This window comes from Hyaena hyaena, unplaced genomic scaffold (assembly GCF_003009895.1).
Source record: "Hyaena hyaena isolate Hyena2069 unplaced genomic scaffold, ASM300989v1 scaffold_375, whole genome shotgun sequence".
In the NCBI taxonomy this organism is placed as follows: domain Eukaryota; kingdom Metazoa; phylum Chordata; class Mammalia; order Carnivora; family Hyaenidae; genus Hyaena; species Hyaena hyaena.
The window spans coordinates 1,528,115-1,535,853 of NW_024081006.1; the positions used below are offsets into that span (position 1 = coordinate 1,528,115).

Genomic DNA, 7,739 nt, shown 5'->3' on the forward strand with positions numbered 1-7,739 from the left:
ATTGGTATTTATTTGGCTCATCAGTCTGGATCATTTGATGGTGTGTCAGATGGTAGGCTCACTATTGCTACATGACAGGGGTGACTCTGATCCACCAGCAGGCTAGCCCACTCATTTTCTCAAGGTGGTGGCAGAAGTGCAGGAATACAGGTTGAGACAAGTAAGTGCTATTCAAACAGCTGCTTGCCCATATTTAATAATATCCCATTGGCCCCAGCAAATTACCTGACCAACCCAGAGTCCAACTGAGAGGACACTGCAGAGTGATAGGCAAAGAACGGTAAAGAATTGGAGCCATTTTGCTATTAATCTTCCAGAGCAGTTTCCCTTTCCTCCTCCATCTTCATGCTTTCACCACCCAAGTCTAGAATCTCTGCAATATGTGGGAAACACGATAACGATGCTGAAGTCCCTCCTGATTTTAATTTTGAAACCACTAGTTAGTTCTGCCATAATAGAGGCTTGATCTGAAGTGATTTAGTTAAAGACACGAAGACCCTGATTTTCACTGGAGTGCAGCCTGGCTTTCATTATAGTCCATTCTCATGTCAGGTGTATCAGCCACAATCCTACCCACCTGCTGGTGCAACATCCTTCCAGGCACTGGGCCAATATGCAGGGAAGCAGACAGCCATGTGTTTTAATCAGCATCTGTATCTTGATTTTTTGGGGGTTGCTCTTTGAACCATGTTAAACAAAAACATAAAAATTACCTTAAAAGCACCTTGATGAAAAGACACTGTTACCAACTTCCTCATCAGATGGGAGGGAAATACTGAACGTGGGGCTAAGTGGCCAGCAGCACTGAATTCACTGAACCCCAAGTGAAAAACCTGATAAATGTCTAGTTTAACAAAACGATCATAAAGAAACCATTGATTGTGATAACAAGAAAAACTAAATAACCAATGACATTCTCGGTGTCCCCTTACTCGTCTACCACGAGGAGATATATTACAGGAAACATACGCACGTAATGGAGAGGCAAATAGAATTGCTTAAAAAGAGATACTCAACTGACAGCAATAAAATTTAGACCAAAAATCAAAAAATTATTAAGCCTAGCAGTTACATTGATTAGAGCACTATTTTCTTATTTGGTTAGTCCTAGGAGGACCATTGAGTTGCTATTTTGTTTAAGCTGGTGGAAAGGTAAACTAATCTCGTTTAATGGGCAGAAGATGCCGAAGCTGTACTTTCTCTCTTCATTGCAAGGGATGGATGGGGCGGGGGGGGGGAGGGGGGAGTTGAAGCTTCAGTGAGATTATTGAGTTCAATACATTATTTATTTCCTGGAAAGTTAGACACTTCTAGAGATACACACCTCAGCTTTGTGTAAATCATATTCAGCTGAACTCCAAGTGAAATTGTAGGTCAGATTTGCCAGATCCCAGCCTCAGCCTTTTGCTCCAGGAGGGATACCACTGCAGAGCATCACTCAGGATCATAAGTGGAGGCCTCTGGTTTTTCTCCCTATCTCAAAGACCTAAGCTCATTTGCATGTCAATATTAATGGTGGCAAAAGAGTCAAAGCATTGTTTTTTGTCCCAAAAGGGAACAAAGTTCCCAAAGAAAGATTTTCATTGGTGAAGGTGTAATATCATATCCACACCTAAAATGATATCAAAGCAGCTGTCCTTTTACAAGGCAGCCCCTTAAAGGTTATGATTCATTGACCTGTATATAAACAAAAAAAAAGATACATAGCGTATAAGATTAGAAAACAAGCTTAGGGACATCTGTTTATGTATGGCATATTGAACACCTCTAATGATTTCCTTCTTCTAAAATCCCACCCCAATCGCTTCTCGGCCTTTTGGCTAAGATCAAGTGTCGTATGTGTTCTTATCAGTTTAAAATCCCACCCCACGTACAGCAAAGAATAAACCTACTGGCAAAAGCTGTAAGAAAGGAGACAATGGCAAGTGCAGATTGCTCATATTTCAGAAGACTGACAGCAGATGGCCTCATGGTAACTGACTTGTGTCAGCTTTCTCCGCTCTGCTACGTCTTTGTGGGAGAGTGGAAGTGGTAGTGCTAAGGAGGTGGGGAGTATCAAGGCGATACAGAACACGTCAGATGGTCAGGTGTAGTGGTTTTGTGTCATAGCGGAGAAATCATAGCTTAGGAAACCCCAGTCTTCTATCATCTTTTCTTTCATGCCTCATGCAAGCCAACTGTTCCAGCATTTACTTTGGGTGGGTGGCGGTTGAGAGGGAAGAAGAGTATCTTTGTTCTATTGGACAGCGAACAAACTTTCTTCTATTTCTGAAAGAGACACTATCTCTACCTTCCAAGGCTATTTGTTATATAAATTGTCTTGAAACAAATAGTGGATAACAAAATTGTCAGTGCTCCTGCTCATAAGACATGTAGAAATGCAAGAGACCCAGGGAGAATTGCCTCCCAATCTGTCTCTCAAGGTCATGAGGCTCATCTGATTCTTCTGACAACAAAAATATACCTTACCCACTTTAGCCGTGAACCAGTCTTACAGTCCCATAGAGTTTCAGCTACAAATCGTGAAAGTATACACAACTACCTTGTGAGTTATTTGCCTGTGTTTCTGAGCTCCAAGCCCTCTTATTTACAGGCTGCCCTGTGATGTTGGGACAGAGACTCCAAACTGACATCTTCCAAATATATTCTACTGATAGGAAGCGTTGATGGGAGGTTGGAAGCCACGAGAAGGGGAGAAATGGGCCCTCTCCTGGTTTCCAACTCAGGTTTGCCTGCCCCCAGCAGGAGAGGACAGGTAGCTGTAGCCCCAGTTTCCTGTGGTACTTCCGAAGTCAGCCTGCAGCTGCCCCTCAGAGGAATATGCAGCAGCTGCGCTCTTGGAAGAGCGGCCTCACCACACTCCCTCTTCCCTACCCAGTCAAGCACCTGTCCTAGCACCTGCCATACTATCCCCAGAATCCCACTGCCATTATCTTCCAGCCCTGTTTCCTTGACCTTCTAGCACCCAACCCACATGGTTATGCCCCCTTCTCAGAGATTTGAACACAAATCAACTCCATGAAGATGTCCTTTCCTGTCCTATTACCCCACAGAACTTTTAGATTCTAGTCACATCATCTCATCCTCTTTGTTTTCTTAGCCCTGGTGGTGGTAGCTTTCCTGGTGTTTTCTATAGGTTATCTCAGCATCTCACTTTTAACCTTTCGGTGCCTGTGTGTCAAATCTCTGCATTAAATACTTCTGTTTGAAATATCTAGAATGGTTTTTGCTTTCATGGCTGGCCTTTGGCTAATATACACTACTCATAGTTAGAATGATTTCATGTTCTAATCCAGTGTTTAAATTTTCATTTTATTTTTAATTTAATGTTTATCTTTATCAAAGAACATAGGTCAAAATGCCAAATAGTGCAACAGGCCCTTGCCTAGTGGCATGTTGGTTAATGTTTAACAACCACCTCTCTGGAGGAAAATAAGGCCTTCACATATAATATATGCTGATTTCCACATTGTAAAAATGCCATCCATGGCCAGTTTCAAATGTGAGGTGACTGAACACAGAGTTGGGAAGAGAGGTGTACCATCAGCTTTTGTGAGCTAGCAGGAACCAGCTCCAGAACATCATTGACCCTTCAGTATTCTTCACACCTTCAAGACAACCACTTTCAGCTCTTGCAGCCAGCATGTTTGGTTTGGACCTCCATATTGCCACCTAATGATAACCACCTTTTTTCCCAATGCAGGTACAGAAAATAATTGGCATTTACTGATCCCACTCTTTGCCCATTCTTCTCTTAGTTAACCTCTTCTTCATGTCTCAGTTATAATGGCATTTCCTGAGAGAGGCCTTTCCTGACCAGCCCCAATTTAAATTTGATCCCATCTGCTGATCATTCTCATACTGCTTTATTCTTTAGCTTCATGACACACATCCCCATCTGTAATTATATTTAGGCTCACTTATTTTTTTTAATTTCAATTCCAGTTAGTTACCATATAGTGTAATGTTAGTTTTAGGAATAGAATTCAGTGAATCATCACTTAAATACAATACCCGGTGCTCATCACAAGTGTCCTCCTTAATACCCTTCACCCGTTTTCTCTATAGTTAAGAGACTCTTATGGTTCGCTTCCTATCTTTTTTCCCCCTTATTCATCTGTTTCTTTTCTTATAGGCTCACTTATTTATTGTCTGTCTCTTCTGCTAGCGTGTAAACTCCATAAGGCCAAGATTTCATATATTTTGTTCCTCACTGTATTCTTGCATAGTACTTGGGAAGCTCTTTGAATAGTACTTGGCACATTGTAGGTGCTGAATAAATATTTGTAGAATGAATGAATAAAGGAAAGAAAGGATAATAAAAAATGAATACCTAATACAAGCCAGGTACTCTCCTGCATTATTTCATACATGTTATTTCATTTCTTTTTTTTTCTTTTTAGAGGAAGAGTGAAAGCAGAGGAGAGGGGGAGAGAGAGAGAGAGAGAGAGAGAGAGGGAGGGAGGATCTCAAGCAGGCTCCATGCTCGGTGTGGCTCATGGGGCTGTATCCCCCAACCCTGGGATCATGACCTGAATTGAAATCCAGATTGGACACTGAACAAACTGAGCCACCCAGGCGCCTGTATTTCATTTATTTTAACAACACTCCTACCAGGTATCAATCATTGTCTCCATTATACAAATAAGGAAGTTATCTCAAAGAGGTTAAGTGACACTTCAAAGTGTTTTTAGTAGTGTTGGGACTTAACATAAAAATCAGGTCTTTTGGTTCAAAGCCCCATGTTTTTGTGCTCCATTATTGCTGAGTTAATATTCAGCTTTTTATTCTGCTTTGGCCTTAAATTGTACCCTATTCCAGCTTCTCATGTATTTTGATTGGCAGGCCTTCTTGATCTGACCAAAAAAAAAAAATCAAATCTGACCCTTAATTATGCCTTTGGCCTAATACTCAACCACTTCTTGTTCTTAGTTCCTCCTGATAATTTACAATACACACCCATCATTAAGTGGCTGTGATTCCAATCTTCTTCTACAAGAGTGACATGGGATAAGACTAGAGGGGTTGGCTTTGGGTGGGCTGGGCTAAGGAATTTGAACTTCATCCACTCAGCAGCATTAGCTACTTTGGTAAGTAAAGTAAGAAATGCAATAGTGGAGAATTTTTAGGAGAATGAAGATGGTGGCAGAACATAGGATAGGTTGAACTAGAGAAATGCAGAAATATTGTCTCAGAGTCTCTTGCTTGAATCTATGTTTGAGATGTTAAAGACCCGAGCTAGGGTGGTGGCAGTAGAGACAGAGATGAAGGGATGAGAATAAGGGACCTAAAAAGAACAATCAACAAAGTATTGTGACAAAGTAGCATGTTTTGTGGAAGGAGTATACATCCAGGGTGCTGGAACTGAATTTGGCTCCCTGCTCAGCCACTTACTAGTTATGTGCCTTAGCTTCTTCATCTGGAAAGTAGGAGGCAGGCCTAGATTATCTAGGTCTTTTCCAATTTGAACACTTTGTGATTAAAAGAATAAAAATTAATGCAAAGATTTAAGAACTAAAGGACAGTGACTCCCACTTATAGAAATGAAGAAAGTGGATATACACGGAACTGTGTTCATGTGTACCTGTGTGCGTGTGCATGCATACGTATGTGCAATAGAGTGAGGAGAAGGAAGAACAGGAGATGACCAGCATAAAGCGGGACTTTTTCACATGGTGATAGATAATTATCCTGAAAATATATCAGCATGTTTATCAGCTTGTTCTGCGTTTGTCCTTAATCTTAGTTTATCTTATTGTACTGCAAAGGCTGGCAATCTAAAAACTACAACTTGGGTTCTGCAAATTGTATTCTATCAGTTAGATGCACATGTCCTAGCTTCGGAAGGCAGAAATGAGGTGAAGGCCATATTCTTCTTTTGAAGAGCAAAGTAATGGAGACATGTATCTCAAGGGAGATGAGGTGTCCAGATTTGATATTTCTCTCACCACCTGCTCACTTAACTCCCCACAATGTGGTTTTAAGCATAACATTCTGAATAATCCAACTCTTTCAAATGATTTTGCAAACATCTTGCTACCCATATTAAATCTCTCTTTTTTTGTTGTTGTTAAAAATATCCAGAAAGATTTGTTTTTCCTGTAGGAAACTGACTAACACAGAGATCAAATACAACAAAAGGCCTGCTTTGTCCATTGATTTCAAAGTGATCCTTTTTGCTTCTAATAGCCCACAGTTTTCTTTCATATTAAGAGAACAATAGAATCTCCATGTAGCAAATGTCATTGCAGTCTTCTAACATATATTCCTGTACATAAAGAAGAGAAATGAATCTACTTCGTTTGAGGATGATTATGTGGTCAAAGCCTCGGTCATACCTGGTTTTTCCCAGGGATGTGGGTTAATTGCAGAGAGATAGAGAGGGAGACAACAGGTATGCGAAATTATAAGTTTCTCAGGGCATCGCTTAATTCCTTTGTCATTGCTCCTAGCTGAGATGATGACTATTAGAACCCATCCGAAAGCACAAGATACTCAGAGGAAAGTGATTACCCTTGTAGATGAGAAATCTTCAAAAATCAATGGCGTTGTCATTAGGAGTATGTCTTACAGGTGTGTACATTTAAATGAAGTGTTCACATTAGTCATTTTCAAAATGTGGTCCCTACACAAACAGGTTTAGTGTCACCCAGGAATTTGTTAGAAATACAGATTCGTGGGTCCTACTCCACATATACTGTGATCAGAAACTCTGGGGCTGGTGCCCAGGAATCTGTATTTTTAAATCCTCCAGGTGATTCTCATTCCTACTGGAGTTTGAGAATTACCAGTCATCAGTATGTACTTGCAAAGTCCTTCATGATCAGTGATGACTGGGTTTTTCCTATGAGTGGGATGGTCTGTCATTGGGGCTGGATAGGATCTACAAATGCATGCCTGAAGGCTGTGGATAAACAAGCTATTTGTGGGTGCTAATTTAAGCTGGGGAGTTAAATAACTTACTCAAGAGCAATAGTAGTTCACTAAGAAGAATTTTAGGTTTTTCTTTTGGAAATATGTTCAAAATATTTATTACGATGAGAATAATAATATTTCACCATATGGGAAAATTTTGGTGTTTTTTTAACAAGTGTATAATTGAAAATTATTTATGAATAATATTGTTCAATTAATGAGTCAATTTGAAAACAATTTCAGAGACTTCTTCTGTGACTTTATTTTTCTAATCATAAAATATTGAGACTCAAATGTATGCGCATATGATATCTCTCAGAAACACAACCATAATATATTCTTTGTTTTTATTTTATTTTATTTAAATTAATTTAAATAATTAATTAAATAATTGAATAATTAAAATAATTAAAATAATCTCTGCTGCACCCAACGTGGGGCTCAAACTCATAACCTCGAGATCAAGAGTCACATGCTCTACCAACTGAGCCAGCCACATGCCCTTATGTCTTTTTGATGAAAGAAAATCTAAATAATTTAAGTAGTAAATAATGAGTGGTAAGTAAGTAATGAGATGCTGCCTGTGTCCATAATACTTTAAAATACTATTATTTTGCCTAAAATATGTACAAAAGCAATTTAATATCAGGCAAATATAGTTATGGAGGCAGACGTTATCCTGGATCACCTTATCCTTTAATAAAGAATGCAGGTTAATGCTGATTAATTTTAAATGTTTTCAAAGTATAGAAGTAGGCATACCAACTGAATAGTGTAAATGGATTCTTGAGACTAGATCCTTGAAAGCCTTCATAAAAGCACAG

General features: G+C 39.5%; 1 pseudogene; it reads left to right on the forward strand.

Moving 5' to 3' along the window:
* The first annotated feature begins 1,800 nt into the window (after positions 1–1,800).
* LOC120244203 lies at positions 1,801–1,957 on the forward strand (annotated as a pseudogene).
* The last annotated feature ends 5,782 nt before the right edge of the window (positions 1,958–7,739 follow it).